Below are 19,185 nucleotides of genomic sequence, written 5' to 3'. Positions count from 1 at the left end.
CAGTTAGAACTGTACATGGAACAACAGACTGGTTCCAAATAGGAAAAGGAGTATGTCGAGGCTGTATATTGTCACCCTGCTTATTTAACTTATATGCAGAGTACATCATGAGAAACGCTGGGCTGGAAGAAACACAAGCTGGAATCAAGATTGCTGGGAGAAATATCAATAACCTCAGATATGCAGATGACACCACCCTTATGGCAGAAAGTGAAGAGGAACTAAAAAGCCTCTTGATGAGTGAAAGAGGAGAGTGAAAAAGTTGGCTTAAAGCTCAACATTCAGAAAACGAAGATCATGGCATCTGGTCCCATCACTCCATGGAAAATAGATGGGGAAACAGTGGAAACAGTGTCAGACTTTATTTTGGGGGGCTCCAAAATCACAGCAGATGGTGATTGCAGTGATGAAATTAAAAGACGCTTACTCCTTGGAAGAAAAGTTATGACCAACCTAGATAGCATATTCAAAAACAGAGACATTACTTTGCCAACAAAGGTCCGTCTAGTCGAGGCTATGGTTTTTCCTGTGGTCATGTATGGATGTGAGAGTTGGACTGTGAAGAAGGCTGAGTGCCGAAGAATTGATGCTTTTGAACTGTGGTGTTGGAGAAGACTCTTGAGAGTCCCTTGGACTGCAAGGAGATCCAACCAGTCCATTCTGAAGGAGATCGGTCCTGGGTGTTCTTTGGAAGGAATGATGCTGAAGCTGAAACTCCAATACTTTGGCCACCTCATGTGAAGAGTTGACTCATTGGAAAAGATTCTGATGCTGGGAGGGATTTGGGGCAGGAGGAGAAGGGGACGACTGAGGATGAGATGCCTGGATGGCATCACTGACTCGATGGACATGAGCCTGAGTGAACTCCGGGAGTTGGTGATGGACAGAGAGGCCTGGCGTGCTGCGATTCATAGGGTCGCAAAGAGTCGGACATGACTGAGCGACTGAACTGAACTGACTGAACCTGTAAATCTTGTTTTTTCCCCCCCTACCATGATGATTATCTTTTACCTGGACATCTCCAGTTGTGGAATCTCAGGTATCAGTGCAAACAGTCAGTGGGTAATTTATTGTGCAGGGGTGAGAGTAGGGCTGGAGTGCATCTTAATTCTCTAAATTAAATCAAGTGTGTAATTGCCTTCTCTGCCTCCATGTGCTAACAACTTTGATTACAGGAAAACTAACACTGGTTTTTGATGATCTATACAGAGATTGCTTTGGAATTTGATTTGTTTCTGAATTTAACTTTGGGACATTGTTTTTTTAGTTTTCCTGAAGCAGCTATGAAGTATTTATTAGAAGAGAGAAATGTAAACTAAATAACTTTCCATTTTTCTTTGTAGCAAATTGAAATGGAAGGACCATTCCTTCAAAAATGAGTGTCATACATATGAAGGGATTTTTTTCTTAATAGTAACTCTGAGGTCTGGGGCTGACAAGATGGGTTTAGAGAACCTACTGCCTCCTCAACCATTCTGGCTCATTTTAATTGGGTTTTCTTTGCTGTCTTTGGCAGAGACATATGGGTTCAGCAAATGCACACAGTATTATTTGGACATTCACCATGTGTTCTTCATTCGGAAGAAGATCACCAACTTAACAGATGCCATTCATGACATCCCTGGATACACTACTCACCTCAACCTGACACAGAATCAAATTCAGGTCCTTCCTCCCTACTGCTTCACCAATTTGTCTGCTCTGGTGGACTTGCGATTGCAATGGAATTTCATTTGGAAGATTGATGAGAGGGCATTTTGGGGACTAGAAAGTCTAACCCTTTTGAATTTAGTGGAAAATAAGATTCAAACTGTGAACTACTCCTTTGAGGGCCTGTCCAACTTGGAAACTTTGCTCCTGAGTCACAATCAGATCGCCCATATTCACAAAAATGCTTTTGTCCCTCTTGTCAAATTGAAACATTTAAGTTTATCTCAAAATTTTATTACTGATTTTTCCAATATTCTTGAAGCAGTCCAGCATCTGCTGCACCTGGAATACCTTGATCTTACTAACAACAGCCTTGATCCTTGGATCACAGCCCCAGATCATTGGTCTCCCTGACCCAGCTGGGGATGCAGGGGAACAAACTAACAGAATTAAACTTCTCTGCCCTGTCCACTGCCTAATCTGACCACTCTGGATCCATTGAGTCATTCGGAATGTGGATCTGGAAACTCTGCCCCAACTGAGGAGCTTGAATCTGAGTGGAACACTGGTGAAACTAGAGATGCTTCCAGCCAAACACCTACAGAATCTAAGTGAAATGGATCTTAGTAACCAGAAGTTTAGAGGTAGTCACTTAAACCTCCTCCAGAGGTTGCCTCCTCTGTGTTGCCTCCTCCAGAAGTTACCTATATTGAAGGCTTTGGTTTTTAGGAAAAATGCCATTAATGCAGGGAGCATAAAGCACCTTGACAACTGTACCAGGCTTTTATCCCTTGACCTGAGCCAAAGCAATGATCTGGTTCACCTCAATGACAGTGAGTTTGATGCTATACCCAGCCTCCAAAGGCTGAATCTAAACAAGTGTCAACTTTCCTTTGTTAGCGACAGGACCTGGAATGCCCTTGAGAACTTGAGAGCTCTAGACCTGAGCCACAGCAAGTTTAAAAACTTTCCAGATTTTGCATTTTCACCCTTGAGGTACTTACAATCACTCTTTCTCTCTAGAAATTCCATCACAGAACTCAATAGTATCCCCTTTTATGGGCTGTATTCATTAAAGGAGCTCAATTTGGCTGGGTGCTGGATAGTAAAAATTGACAAATACTGCTTTGCTCAATTTCCAAATTTAAAGAGTTTAAATCTTGAATACAACAGTATTCGGACCCTGAAACACAAAACCTTTCAGTTTCTGAAGAAGCTCCAAATTCTCATTCTCTCCCAGAACCACCTGAGCATCATAGAGAAGCATGCATTTTCTGGCCTCAATCACCTCTATTAACTCGACTTGGCATACAATATCTTGTCAAGTTTTCAAGCTGGCCTTTTCTTGGGCCTGGAAAATCTAGAAGTTTTGAATCTCAGTTTTAATAAAATCACTTATTAAACCACTAGGACCTTGCCATTTCATCCATTTATGAACCTCAAGTCTTTGAAACAACTCAACCTAGAAGGACAAATACATGGGATTCAAGTTGTTCCAACCAACTTCTTCCAAGGGCTGAATGACCTGCAGGAGCTACTCCTAGGGGAAAATCCCATTGTATTCCTAGACCACCTTCAATTTGACTCCCTGATTAATCTCACAAAGTTGGATATCTCAGGAACAAAATCTTGAGACTGAAGTCTCAGTTTAAATGTTTTTTATTCCAAAAACTCAAAAGACTAAAAATACTGTGCCTGGAAAACAACAACTTAGAGTCACTGACTCCTGGCATATTCTCTGCCTTAGAAAGCCTTCAGATCTTCTCTTTAAGATTCAACAACCTAAGGGTCATTAATCAAAGTCATCTGGAGAATCTGAAATCTCTGAGGTACTTTGATATCCATTGGAATAAACTTCAGTGCAGCTGTGACAATGCATGGTTCAAGAATTGGTCAATAAACACAGCAAATGTCCATATCCCTTACCTCCAGAGCTACACCTGTCAACAGCCAAATATCAAAAATTTGTTGATAGATTTGATGATTCTATGTGTACTGTTGATCTGGGAAAATTTGCTTCTTCTGCTCCTTCAGTCTGATCCTCACAACCATGATCTTCTCTTGGTTCATTGACAAGATGGTTCCATCTCTATGGTATGGGCTCTACATAGTTAGAGCCTAGTACCTGGCCAAGTGGCATTGGACAAAGAAGGAGTTCATCTATAATGCCTCTGTTTCTTTCACTGCCACTGATGAGCAGTGGGTATATGAAGAGCTTGTTCCAGCCCTAAAAGAAGTTGGCCAGCCTACCTTTAAGCTCTGCCTTCACCACTGAGACTTTGAGCCAGGCACAGATATCTTTGAGAACATCCAGAATGCCATTGACACCAGCCGGAAAACTTTGTGTGTGGTGAGTAACCACTACCTGCACAGTGAATGGTGCTGGCTTGAAGTACAGTTGGCCAGCATCAAGATGTGCTATGAGCATGAAGATGTCATCATCTTGATCTTCCTGGAAGAGATCCTGAACTATAAGTTACCCAGCTACCACCAACTCAGGAAACTTGTGAACAGGCAGACATTTATCACCTGGCCAGACAGTGCCCAGGAGAGGCCACTCATCTGGGCTCACATTAGAAATGCACTGGGCAACAAATCTGTGGAGAAAGACAACACACAACTAATTGTGGCCCAGTGACGGGAAGTCTTTGTGACTTCAAATCCAATGTTGCCTAAGGTGTGTACAGGATATGAGTGTGACTGAACATAACTGCTCTGCAGGGAGAAGGCTGCTTATGACCGTTATTTGGCTAATGTCCATCAGGCAACTGGAAGAGTGAAGGAAGCTGCTTGAGGAAGCTTCAGGAATGTTGTTAAAGGAAGTAATCCCAGTATTAGAGTATTGGATATCTGGAAAGTATTCTTGTTTTATTAAGGGGAAGCTTGGGAGACAAAGCACTAGGATTTCTGAGGACAAGCAGGGCCCTCATATGTACTTGAGAACATTGTTCATCTAGTTTATCCAAATCAGTTCCTGTCAAGATAGATTGAACTGCACTTCTTCCAAGAACCTATAAGAACAGAAACACCACACAGGCTTCAATAAAAGCAAAAAAAGAGGATTCTGGTTATTCTCTGTTAGGGCATGAAATTCCAAAGGCCAGCTTCTGTTTAAGTCAGAGCCCAAGAGTTAGAAGAGTCCTAGTTTGATTCCACTGATTTACTCAAAGGGAAGCAGCCTTGATCTAGCAGCACAATGAGGGTTGCAGAAACTATCACCTAGCTGTGATAAAATCAGACTTCATAGACCGAGCAGTTTTTGGTAGCCATTCTTAGACTGGGTTGTATTCCCAATGGGTTCATCTTTCAGAGACACCAGTGTCCTATAGCAGGCAATGTTTATAGGGAGCAACACCCAGCATAGGGGCCATGGCTCTGGTAGTAGGCAAAAGTGCTACAAATTCCTGTAGAAGGGAATTTCTTATAGGAAAAGTGCTATAAATTCGTGGAGCAAGAGGGGCCATGGAGATCTAGAGCTCAGTCTATACCAGATGAGTAGGGTACCAACACGGCTCTCTTCTGATTATCTCTCCACAAGGACTTGGTCTTTATGACTGGCTTCCTTCTCCAGTCCTCCTTTATCCCCAAGACTCTAGGAAGAGTTTGTTGAGGAAAAAAAGACCCTGACAGGCAGAATCTTTAGCAGCTGGGGTAGTCAAATGTTTACCTCAGTGGGCCCTTGCCAGATCTCTCTGTATAGAAATGACGTCCCTGTGTGAAGGGAGGTCAGCAGCATGTTTCGGACAGGACTTTGGTTAAACTGTTATGGAAAAATCCAAGGGCATTTGCATGGGAAATTATGAGTCATCAGCTGGATGTTTGTGGGTTAAATATTACACTGTTGCAAGAAATAATTTACAACTGCCTTATAAGGCATGCAAGAAATATCACATTACTTAATTTTTAAAAAATCAAAAGATATCTGATTTTAAGGCCCTGTTCTACTAGATTGGTGGAAAAATCTACCTTAGAAATTATGGGTTCCTCCCTCTCACCCACTAACCCCTCAGGTTCTTGCATAAGGCAAAAAAAAAAAAAAGAAAGAAAAAGTTGGTGGATGACTTTTGTAGAAAAGAAGTGCTCAGCAACAAAGGAAACTATAAGCAAGGTGAAAAGACAGCCCTCAGAATGGGAGAAAACAATAGCAAATGAAGCAACTGACAAAGGATTAATCTCAAAAATATACAAGCAACTCCTGCAGCTCAATTCTAGAAAAATGAATGACCCAATCAAAAAATGGGCCAAAGAACTAAACAGACATTTCTCCAAAGAAGACATACAGATGGCTAACAAACACATGAAAAAATGTTCAACATCACTCCTTAACAGAGAAATGCAAATCAAAACCACAATGAGGTACCATTTCATGCCAGTCAGAATGGCTGCTATCCAAAAGTCTACAAGCAATAAATGCTGGAGAGGCTGTGGAGAAAAGGGAACCCTCTTACACTGTTGGTGGGAATGTAAACTAGTACAGCCACTATGGAGAACAGTGTGGAGATTCCTTAAAAAACTGGAAATAGAACTGCTTTATGACCCAGCAATCCCACTGCTGGGCATACACACTGAGGAAACCAGAATTGAAAGAGACATGTGCACATTGTACACGTGCAATGTTCATGGCAGCACTGTTTATAATAGCCAGGGCATGGAAGCAACCTAGATGTCCATCAGCAGACGAATGGATAAGAAAGCTGTGGTACATATACACAATGGAGTATTACTCAGCCATTAAAAAGAATACACTTGAATCAGTTCTAATGAAGTGGATGAAGTTGGAGCCTATTATACAAAGTGAAGTAAGCCAGAAAGAAAAACACCAATACAGTATACTAGTGCATATATATGGAATTTAGAAAGACGGTAATGCTAACCCTGTATGCGAGACAGCAAAAGAGACACAGATGTATAGAACAGTCTTTTGGACTCTGTGGGAGAGGGCTAGGGTGGGATGATATGAGAGAATGGCATTGAAACATGTATAATATCATATGTGAAACAAATCACCAGTCCAGGTTCGATGCATGATATAGGATGCTTGGGGCTGGTGCACTGGGATGACCCAGAAGGATGGTATGGGGAGGGAGGTGGAAGGGGAGGTCAGGATGGGGAACACGTGTACACCTGTGGTGGATTCATGTTGATGTATGGCAAAACCAATACAATATTGTACAGTAAAAAAATAATAATAATAAATAAATTAAAAGGAAAGCAAGCAAGAAAGAAAAGAAGTGCTCAGGAGGAGTAAAACATAACAACTTTTTGCATCCTGAAGAAAACGGGGGGCAATTCCTCCAGTCTTTGGCCCACATTGATTACCCCTTATATGCCCATTGTCCAAGTCAGATCCCTGGAATATGAGGACAATGCTGCCTCTGGGCTGTGTTTAACAATGCATTTTTTTCCCCTTAAATTGGGCATAGCCACTCACTTCCATGGATATGGACTATGTCTTGAATCCTTCTACTCAAGGAAACAGCAAGTAGACTTCTGTTATTTTCCTGGTCTTAAGTAACCTTTACCTCTCTGGCTGCTTTGATGCCCTGCTCTCTCCCCATCACACACACACACACACACACACACGCACACTCACACACTCACACACACACACAGTGGCATGACTCAATGAAATATGACAGGAAGAGAGGTTGTATTCAGACAACTTCAACAGGTATAGGAGCATGTTCCCTTTGGATAGGGGGAGCTATATTTCTCTTATTCTTCCTGATTCTTACACAGCAAGAAAAATAAAGCAAAAATATCTCTCTATATTATCCTTGCTGCGAAATTAATAAGTGAAAATGACAGGCAAGCCGAGATAATTGGGCAGCATACCAATCAATGACAGTATAGGATTCCTTGAAATTATAGTGTGTGATATGAGAGACACAATACCATGAACAGGGTGATGACTGTAGCCTAGTAGGAAAGTACACATTGGTGCATATGTGTGTAATCTTTCTTAGAAGGAAAGATGAATAATTAATACCTTGAACTGGTTTCATTTCTGAAATGATGAGGCAACCATGCTGGAACAGAGACTAAATTTTATACACATATTCTAGGTAAGTAGATGAACGGCAGTGTTTACCCATATACTTGGAATCAGCTACATAAGTTCAGGGCCTAGTGTGAAAATGTGTGATCACTTGTCCAAAAATGTTCAGAATTTCAAGACAGAGATGGCAGAGCATTGAACCAAGTATAGGGACCTTCTGAGTGTGGGGCCCTGTGTGACTGCACATGGCCATGACACCAGCCCTGCTTATGACTATCAGCCAGGTGCATAGGATTGGTTTCTTACAACTTAAATCTCCAAATAGGAAAACAGCAGGTATTTTCCCACAGAACATATTATTTAATCCAGTAAATGGATGATTATTTCTTTGAATGAAACTATCTCACCAGTCTTTGAGGTCATCTAAAAAAATAAATGGAATTGTCTTCTGTATTAAAAAAAATATCATCACTACCACAGATTAAATGCTGTTGTCATTTTTTGTTGTTTTAATCTTAGATAGGACTGGGGTAGTAACTCAAGGCATGCATGTTATACAAAGGTTTGCATTATGTCTTTACATGTATCAAATATTTACTTAGCTGTTCAGTTCAGTTCAGTTCAGTCACTCAGTCATATCTGACTCTTTGCGACCCCATGAACCACAGCACACCAGGCCTCCCTGTCCATCACCAACTCCCGGAGTTCACTCAGACTCACATCCATCGAGTCAGTGATGCCATCCAGCCATCTCATCCTCTGTTGTCCCCTTCTCCTCCTGCCCCCAATCCCTCCCGGCATCAGAGTCTTTTCCAATGAGTCAACTCTTCACATGAGGTGGCCAAAATATTGGAGTTTCAACTTCAGCATCAGTCCCTCCAATGAACACCCAGGACTGATCTTCTTTAGGATGGTTGGATCTCCTTGCAGACTCTCAAGAGTCTTCTCCAACACCACAGTTCAAAAGCATCAATTCTTTGGCACTCAGCTTTCTTCACAGTCCAACTCTCACATCCATACATGACCACTGGAAAAACCATAGCCTTGACTAGCTGGGGTACAGGGAAATTCATTTCCTAAACTAAATTACTACAACTATAGGCATTTTGGGCTTCCTAGGTGGCGCTAGTGGTAAAGAACCAGCCCGCCAATACAGAAGATGTAAGACACTCTGGTTTGATACCTAGTTTTGGAAGATCCCCTGGAGAAGGGCACAGCAACCCACTCCAGTATTCTTGCCTGGAGAATCCCATGGACAGAGGAGCCTGGCAAGCTACAGTCCATGGGGTTGCACAGAGTTGGACATGACTGAAGCAACTTAGCACACACACATAGGCATTTTAAAATGAAGTCATTGGAGCTCTGATTATATAAAAAAAGATATTTGCAAACAATGACATAGTTAATTTCTCTATCAACCAATTCGGAGTAACAAGAGGTTTAACTTGGAATAGAAAAAAATTTAGATGAGAGGAAGAGAAATGTTTCTACCAGTAAAGCTAGAAATATATTAAGCTTAATTTGTTAGAAAGATCTGAAAGATTTTTCCCTACAGATACTGAAAAAAGGGATAGAAATCTGTTTCAAATTATTTATATGGGCTTGAATGATTTTTAAACTTATCTTCCAAATCAGAGTTTAAGTGCCAGCTCTGTATTTATGGGAAAAGGATAATGTCTCCACCTACTGAATATATGTTTCTTTGTAAAAATACATTTGCCCTTAATAATAGGATTAATGATTGGGTTTAAGAGGCAAAGCCAAAATTATTCCTTGGCATGCAACAGTGTAGTCCAGAGATCAGAAGCATGAACAACCCCCTAGAGCTTGTCAGAAGTGCAGACTCTCAGGCCTATCCCAGACCTACTGAACCAGAATCTGCATGTCAACAAGATCTCCAGAAGATTCTTATGCACATAAAAGCTTGAAAAGCACTGGGTTAAGAAATTATTTACATTGAGGAAGCTCTGGGAAGGTTCTTCTATCTTCAAATATTAACTCCTCTTAGGTTACACAGTGACCAAAATGTAATCATTACATATTCTTTGGATTTCTCTTCTTGTGATATTTCTCAAAAAAATAACAGTAACAGTACTATAATTTTGCATGTGTTGTTGATTACTGTTTCCAAAGCACTTTCATACCTATGATCTTACTTGATAACTGTGATGGGTAGCCCACTAAACAAGTGTACCCTAATCATTCTACCAATAAATATGAAGGTAGGTCAATATTGTATTGCTTTTGCCAAAGGCCATTAAAAAGAATGCTATGATGGTAATAATTTTACAGTATATAAAGTATCAAATCAACACATTGTACACCTTAAACATACACAATATTATGTCAGCTATATATCATTAAGGCAGGGGAAAAACTGCAAGAATAATATATAGGTAAGGGCGTGTGTGCTAAGTCACTTCAGTCATGTCTGACTCTTTGCAACCCGATGGACAATAGGCCACTAGGCTCCTCTATCCTCCATGGGATTTTCCCAACCCAGGGATTGAACCTGCATCTCTTATGTCTCCTGCATTGGCAGGCATGTTTTTTACAACTAGTGCCACTTGGGAAACCCTTAATATATAGGTACAGTGAAATTCAAATAAATTATGAGTACAAAATAGATATGAGTTTTAAGATAAAAGATAATATAGTGAGGATATATTTTTAAGCATGAAAATAATAGAATTGTTCATAGACTCCTAGAAAGACTCTTCTTCATCATTGGGTAGATTAAATTACTATGTCTAAAATAACATTCATTCTAATTGTTGAAGCAAAAAAATGGTTCTGGAAGCTATACATGTGTTCATTTAAAACAGTAAACAACTTGAGTTAAAATTAGCCTAAGAAAATGCAGATATTAAATGGAAAAATGAGAACAGTGTAGAGGATCTATTAACTTGGGAACTATAAAAACAGATTTGCAGATGTGTCTGGACACTGCTGTAAAAGTTTGTTGGCAGATTAAGAAGATGACACTGACCCAATAATGTCACTTACTACAATCATCTTTGATTTTTTAAAATAGTACCTCTAGGAGGAATTTAAGCCTGTCCTAGGTGGTGTATTGCATCCCAAAACATTTAGGTAGAATGAGATAAAGCTATTGTGGATTATGGTGGTTCTGAGTCCAGTCCTAACAATTTTTGTAGCTTCAAAATAAAGTTCTCAATGGAATCTTTCTAAATTGAAAATCATTAAACAAAGTGGCACAGACCGGGGTTCTAACTGTGGGAACTATTTCCCAAGATGATAAATGTTGAGCATTTTTGAAAAGCTACAACTTTTAGGCTCACTACCACAGATGTTGTGTGGGCTGCAAACACAGCTTAAATTGTAATCCCTAGCTTAATGGAGCTTGCAACCTAATCAGGAGATAACATATATTTATGTAACAAAATTAAAATGCTAGTCAAATGAGTGATACAGACAGTAAATGCTAAGTTAATTAGAGAAGAGAAAGATGGTCAGAATCTGAGTAGCACTAAGGAATGGCAATTAATATCAAATGACCAAGGTTTGAGGCTTGACTCCACCACTTAGGAACTGTAATTCTATTATTCAACCTCTCTAAACCTCAATTTTCCATTTTGTAAAAATCAGGTTAATTATAATAGTTTTTTTTTTTCCTAGGCTGTTTTAAAGACTAAATAAAACAATGGGTAGATGGTCTTAGGAGGATGCCTGGCTTATAGATGTTAGCTAAGAAATGCACCTTCCTCATTACTGAAGGACCTGGAGCAGAAAGAGCAATGCGTGTCTGAGGATGCGCTTACTAAAGAGGAGCAGCTAGAAATATAGAGGCCTCCAGCTCTGTACAGTTCACCATTTACTAAATGTCATCTCAAAGTGATACCTAGGTTGTTTCCCTCAAAGGATACAGCTCTGCTTTAATGGTACTTCAAGATTTGTAGAGTATCTCTGCCGATGGTGATTGCAGCCATGAAATTAAAAGATGCTTACTCCTTGGAAGGAAATTTATTACCAACCTAGATAGCATATTCGAAAGCAGAGACATTACTTTGCCACCAAAGTCCATCTAGTCAAGGCCATGGCTTTTCCATTAGTCATGTACGATGTGAGAGTTGGACTGTGAAGAAAGCTGAGTGCCGAAGAATTGATGCTTTTGAACTGTGGTGTTAGAGAAGAGTCTTGAGAGTCTCTTGGACTGCAAGGAGATCCAACCAGTCCATTCTAAAGATCAGTCTTGGGTGTTCTTTGGAAGGAATGACGCTAAAGCTGAAACTCCAATACTTTGGCCACCTCATGCAAAGAGCTGACTCATTGGAAAAGACTCTGATGCTGGGAGAGATTGGGGGCAGGAGGAGAAGGGGACGACAGAGGATGAGATGGCTGGATGGCATCACTGACTCGATGGATGTGAGTTTGAGTGAACTCCGGGAGTTGGTGATGGACAGGGAGGCCTCTGAGCGACTGAACTGAACTGAAAAGATAGATTTCATTTCATTGCTTACCCTCCCCTGACGTGCCCAACCTAATCTCTATAATCTAAAGTACCCCTGGATACCCAAGGCCCAAGCCTGCAGCTATTTACGATCAGAAAAAAGATCGGAGTCCGTGAGTTGCAGCGAGGAAAGGAAAAAAGAACACGCAGCAGCAGAACGTGTTTTCTTGCTATCCCCTGCACGTACTGCCACCTGGTGGTTATGTAATGACCTACGCTATCTTTTCCTCCCATATGCGTGCTCCGTCATGTCCGACTCTTTGAGAGCCGGTGGACTGTAGCCCACTAGGCTCCTCTGTTCATACAATTTTCCAGACAAGAATACTGGAGCGGGTTGCCATTTCCTCCTCCATTTCCTCATACAATCTTGTTCTAATGTGCACCCTTAGTGTTAACTGAGAGAACGGGATGATACACTCTATTCATTTCTGGTAATCGCTATAACAAATCACTACAAAGATGGTGACTTAAGCGAGAGAAATTTATTCGCTCAGCGTTCTGGAGGCCAGAAGTCCAAAATGAAGGTGTGGGAAACGCCATTATGCCTCTAGAAGCTCTAGGAGAGAATCAGTTCTTTGCCTTTTCCAGCTTCTGGTGGTTGCTGGCTACTATTGCAGAGTTTGTGGCTACATCACTCCAATCTCTGCTTGACTACTCCATATGGTCTTCTCCAGTTCTGTGTGTCTGATATTCCTTTGTCTCTCTTTTATAGGGAAATGGCATTTAGGGCCAACTGGAATATCAAGTATCTTCTCATTTTAAGACGCTTAATTCAATCAGTTCAGTTCAGTTGCTTGGTCGTGTCCGACTCTTTGTGACCCCATGGACTGCAGCTTGCCAGGCCTCCCTGTCCATCACCAACTTCTGGAGTTTGCTCAAACTCATGTCCATCAAGTCGGTGATACCATCCAACCATCTCATCCTCTGTTGTCCCCTTATCCTCCTGCCTTCAATCTTTCCCAGCATCAGGCGCTTTTCAAATGAGTCAGTTCTTTGTATCAGGTGGCCAAAGTATTGGAGTTTCAGCTTCAGCATCAGTCCTTCTAATGAATATTCAAGACTGATTTCCTTTAGGATTGTCTGGTTGGATCTCCTTTCAGTCCAAGGGACTCTCAAGTATCTTTTCTAACACCACAGTTCAAAAGCAGCAATTCTTTGGTTCTCAGCTTTCTTTATAGTCCAACCATCACATCCATACATGACTACTGGAAAAAAAAATAGAGGAAAACAATAGAATAGGAAAGACTAAAGATCTCTTCAAGAAAATTAGAGATACCAAGGGAATATTTCATGCAAAGAGAGGCACAATAAAGGACAGAAACGGTATGGACCTAACAGAAGCAGAAGATATTAAGAAGAGTTGGCAAGAATACACAGAAGAACTGTACAAAAAAGATCTTCAAGACCCAGATAATCATGATGGTGTGATCACTCATCTAGAGCCAGACATCCTGGAATGTGAAGTCAAGTGGGCCTTGGAAAGCATCGCTACGAACAAAGCTAGTGGAGGTGATGGAATTCCAATTGAGCTGTTTTAAATCCTGAAAGATGATGCTGTGAAAGTGCTGCACTCAATATGCCAGCAAATTTGTAAAACTCAGCAGTGGCCACAGGACTGGAAAAGGTCAGTTTTCATTCCAATCCCAAAGAAGGGCAATGCCAAAGAATGTTCAAACTACCACACAATTTCACTCATCTCACATGCTAGCAAAATAATATTAAAATTCTCCAAGCCAGGCTTCAAAAGTACATGAACCATGAACTTCCAAATGTTCAAGCTGAATTTAGAAAAGGCAGAGGAACCAGAGATCAAGTTGCCAACATCCATTGAATCATCAAAAAAGCAAGAGAGTTCCAGAAAAACATCTGCTTCTGCTTATTTCAATAGACATCTGCAATGACTCTTTTCCAAATAGGGCAGGAAACACTCTAGTCATTTGATGTGGATAGCTTTTGGGGACCATTTTTTGGCTTAACATATTTCTCTTTATTATCATTTACATTGTCAGTAATGAATATGTAAGATCAACCTGCTGGCCAGGGCAGGCTGATGCAGGATATTGAGTTTTGAATTTGGATGTGGGGATGAGATAGGAAGGAAAAGTCGAGTGTTTTCTCAGGAAGGCTGGCTTGGGTGGACAGCTTGGTGAGAGACCTTGGGTGGCTGGGAAGTAGCACAGAAGACTCTGGTATGGAGGAGAGAGAATAGAAAGAGCAAGAAAGGGGTGGTGAGCCAAGATTTAACTTTTGTTGGTTTTTAATAAGCTGAATGTGGGTGATCCTGACTTTTTAAATCCTCTACATGTATAAGGAAATGGGCACTCTCAGACATTGCTAGTGAGATGGGTGGAGTTGGTAAAATCCTTTTGGAGAACTGGAGAACAATTCTACATATATATTATACACTTCTATCCAGTAATTCTACGTCTAGAAATCTATTTTAAGGAAATAATCAGAATACAGGAAGATTTATGCGCAAAGACATTCCTATACCTTTTTAAGGTACTCTTGAATATTGAAAACAGCTCAAATGTCTACCTTTAGAGAGTAATAGTTGAGTGAATTATGGTTCCTCCATATGAGGAAATATAGTCATAAAAATTATGTTTATGAAAAGTGTACCATAACATGAAAAATGCTTTTATGTGAGATGTTAAGTAAAGTAAGTAGGGATTATAAATACATACATACATATTTTATAAATATTATTTCTAAATTGATTCAAGTTTTTTTTCCTTTTTTGATTCAAAAAATTTAAAAATATGTATATATGACATCTTTATATGTATAAATACATATTGAACTCTCAGAAATTGTTTGTGCATAAATTTTTAGATGGCATAACCACCTCTCAAAAAGCACTAACATCATATCATTTCTTTTATCTTTGTTTTCACCTAGCTCAGTAAAATCTTGCTTCTTGAAGTTAAATATCTTTCCCTCTATCTTTAGTTCAATTTTTGTTCCCATGCAGTTATGCTTAAATATTTGTAGGTACATGCAATGAGTCTGTGATACATGATAAATTACTGCAGGAACTGGGGCTATAAACTGAACAAATGTAGGTGAATGGCCTTGGTCCTAAAGGCTATAAGGGACTTTGACAAAACCAAATAGAGTGGCAGCACTCCCATTGGTCTTGGAGGTCATGGTATTTGAATTTTAGTACTGATACAGATAAAACTTCTTAACAGAATATTTTGGACATTAATCTAAAGTATTTAAAGTCAACTCATGGTGGAAATCTCATTAAAGTTCAATACAGAAAAGTGTTCTTCTACTGATATTTAAAATACATATGGAATTATTTTGTCTTGTACACAATGCAACATTGTGTTGCATAATTGCTGGATTTTGTTGATGTTTTTGTGACTTCCAAACGAAAATAGTTCCAAGAAAGCACCTTATTAAAGCTATTTAAAACTCCCCAACACATTTTCAGAAGTAACCATATAAATGGATTAAAGATTTAAATGTAAAACAAAAGTGTTTTCTTTTTTTTTGTTTAGAAGAAAATATAGCCATATATTTAAAACTTCTTGCATGGGGTTGGGAAAGGCCTTTCTAAACAAAAGACAAACCTAAAATCATAAAAGACAAGACATAAAACGTAAGATTTCTATATGTCAAAACAACAACCCATCATAAAACAAAATTAAAACACAAAAATGAATGAAACATTTACCAAACAGGACCTTTTATTAATCAATAATAGAAAGATGAATGCACAACAGACAAAAGAATTTGACTTAATGCTCCTAACAGTTGAGACTCAATTCATGGAGGGTTTTTTTCAAGGACAACTCCTGAACACAAAGAACCTAGACTTTCATATACAAAGGCTTAGCTATCCTTTCACAAGAGGCAGAAGGGAAAAATTAACCTTCTAATTCTTTAGCTATCCTTGAGAAAAGTAAGAATAAACTAGTATCTTCATAGGTTAACCTACCACATTAGCAAATATTGTTTCTATAGTCAGAATATCAGAATGTATGCAGATACACAGAAAACATAACAAAACAAACAGAAACAAAGGTTTGAGCCCTTAGATATTATGCAGTGACCTGGTTCCTTTCAAGGGTGCTAGGCATAAATCTCTTTCTAAAAGGCAGTTTGACAATAATAAAAACCTTAACATATTTTGGGCTCCAAAATCACTTTCTCAAGGGCCCTGCTGATATGGCAGTGACTACACTGTAGCAACCAAGAGCTCCTCAGAAAGTCTTTCCCCAGGGCAACTTGGCACCAATATAAATCCTTTATCACTAACCTCAATTGACCCTTAACACAGCTCAGCAGTCCTACTCTATTTCTTTGGTTAACTTATGCTTCAATACTGTATAAAACGTTTCCACTTTTTTCAAATCTCTAATCTTACAATTTCCCCCATTCTCCCTCTGGGTAGATGACCTCATTTCACAGAGTAGATATCAAATGGGCATTCTCCCAACTTTTTTCTGCTATGAAACATACAAATCTGCCAAATTCTCACTTACTTACTGTGTCTTGTTAAAACAGGAGGTAGTTGCCCCTCCTGTATTGAGTATATATTATTTCACTCAATAAATATTTGTTGCATGAATCAATCAGGAAGCTACTCTCACCTGGGGGCACAGTGAACATTTTCTCTGCAATCTTGGTGATTTCTTCTGGGTCTTCACATATTCTATGTTTGTCCCAGTAAATCTAGAGAAGACATAAATACTACTCAACTCTCACAAGCCTGAGAGCTCCTTCAAGGCAGATAATTTAATTTTATCTTGATATCTTCCACAGTTATGCACTGTGTCCAGTAAGTGTGTTTGCCCAAACAGGATGCATAAAAGAATGAAGGATTACCACATGACCTGTCTTTTGCTGCTCCTGCTAAGTTCATATCACTTGAGAAGCTTAGTTACACAAGAACAAAATCTCAGATGACAAATCCTTTAGACTTTCTCATTTTAAAAGGGAGCACAAGGCCTGGTTTTGCTGCTGTACAAGTGATTAGAACCAAGGTCGCCAGCCAGAGCAAGACCATATCCCTGCTTCCTTTTATAGAGAACAAAACACACAGTCACACACCCCACAATGGCAAGGGGAAAAATGACTGAGAATGAGATGTTGAGAAAGTGCAGCAGGAAAGTACACTGCCCTCCCACCTCTTCCTGAAAGATTAGGATGTAGGCACTGAAAAACAGGAGCTGAGGAGAAAAGACAGGGACACTACTCATTTGTTGCTAGGAAGACAATCATATGCTCACCATTTCTCCACACACAATGCACTTTCCAAAAGACATGCCTCTACTGCCTCTAGGATTGAGGCAGACTATAGTTTTTTAATTAGAAAGAAAAATATATCTACCATAGTAGAAAAATTGGGCAGCAGGTATGAAAAGGCTAGTGACAAGAAATACAATTGACCAGAAATACAACTGGTCAATAAGTACATGAAAAAATTTTCAACTCTAATATTATCATAGATTAAAGCAAAAATAATAAGATTTCATATTTGACTGAACAAATTGGCAAACATGAAAAGAAAAATCACTAGTTGCTGGTGAGGATTTAATAAAATTATTATTCTTATGCATTCCTCTAGGGGGTGATAGGGATAAACCTCTTTCTAAAAGGCAGTTTGACAATAATAAAAAGCCTTAACATATTTTGGGCTCCAAAATCACTGAAGATGGTGACTGCAGCCATGAAATTAAAAGACGCTTGCTCCTTGGAAGAAAAGCTATGGCCAACCTAGACAGCATATTAAAAAGCAGAGACATGACTTTGCCAACAAAGGTCTGTCTAGTCAAAGCTATGGTTTTTCCAGTAGTCATGTATGGATGTGAGAGTTGGACTAGAAAGAAAGCTGAGTGCCAAAGAATTGATGCTTTTGAACTGTGGTATTGAGGAAGACTCTTGAGAGTCCCTTGGACTGCAAGGAGATCCAACCTGTCCATTCTAAAGGAAATCCATTCTAAATATTCATTGGAAGGACTGATGCTGAAGCTGAAACTCCAATACTTTGGCCACCTCATGAGAAGAGCTGACTCATTTGAAAAGACCCTGATGCTGGGAAAGACTGAAGGCAGGAGGAGAAGGGGGTGACAGAGGATGAGATGGTTGGATGGCATCACCGACTCAATGGACATGAGTTTGAGTAAGCTCCGAGAGTTGGAGATGGACAGGGAAGCCTGGCAAGCTGTAGTCCATGGGGTCGCAAAGAGTAGGACACGACTGAGCAACTGAACTGAACCAACATTTCCAACCTTATTCATAAGAGAAGTACAAATTAAAACTACAAGGAAATACCATTTTTACCTTGCTTATGAACAAAGATTTTAAAAAGATTAACAGTACATTGTGTTGGTAGGGAAAAGAACACTCTCATATATCGTTGATAACAGTGTAAATTGTACAACTTTTTTGGAAGGAAATTCACAATATGTATCCATAATTTAAACCTAAATGCTTTGACTAAGAATAGTTAAGAATTTGTTCTACATATATATTACCTCTTCTTTTCTAAGACATTTATATAAAGGTGTTTGTTACTGCATTGTTTTTAGTAACAGAAGATTGGAAACGTCCTTCAGTAAGGCAGTGGTTGATTACATTTTGATACATTCAAATAATGGATCATTGAGAAAAATGAGGCTTTGCCACTAACCTAGCCTTGTGGATCCTCAAGAGAGCCTGTTTGCAGAATTCTGGTACCAACTCCTAGTTTCCTTTTCTAGCTTTCCTCTTAAGAGCAAAAGATTTTGTTTAATACCGTCCATCTTATACAAATAACTTTATTTACACACACATTATATAATGTTGGGTAGATTTTTTATATTGTTGTTTAGTTGCTAAGTTGTGTCTGATTACCTTTATGCAAATGCAGAATTATGACCACTTGCAATTAACTGTGCTAGCAAGATGAAGGAGAGTGCTCATAGTTCTTTTTATTTTATCTTATTGTGATAAAATACACATAACATAAAACGTACCATTTAAACCATTATTAAGTGCACATTCCAGTGGTATTAAGTACATTCACACTATTGTGCAACCATTATTACTATCCATCTCAAAAATATTTTTG

The 19,185-nt window shown here is 39.4% G+C and overlaps 1 pseudogene; it reads left to right on the top strand.

Annotated features, from left to right (window-relative positions):
• Positions 1-1,440: 1,440 nt before the first annotated feature.
• Positions 1,441-4,288, top strand: LOC128069526 (toll-like receptor 13; annotated as a pseudogene).
• Positions 4,289-19,185: the final 14,897 nt, after the last annotated feature.

Source organism: Budorcas taxicolor, chromosome X, assembly GCF_023091745.1.
Source record: "Budorcas taxicolor isolate Tak-1 chromosome X, Takin1.1, whole genome shotgun sequence".
NCBI lineage: Eukaryota > Metazoa > Chordata > Mammalia > Artiodactyla > Bovidae > Budorcas > Budorcas taxicolor.
Note: the sequence above shows the minus strand (reverse complement) of the source record. Positions and strands in the feature narration are given on the sequence as shown.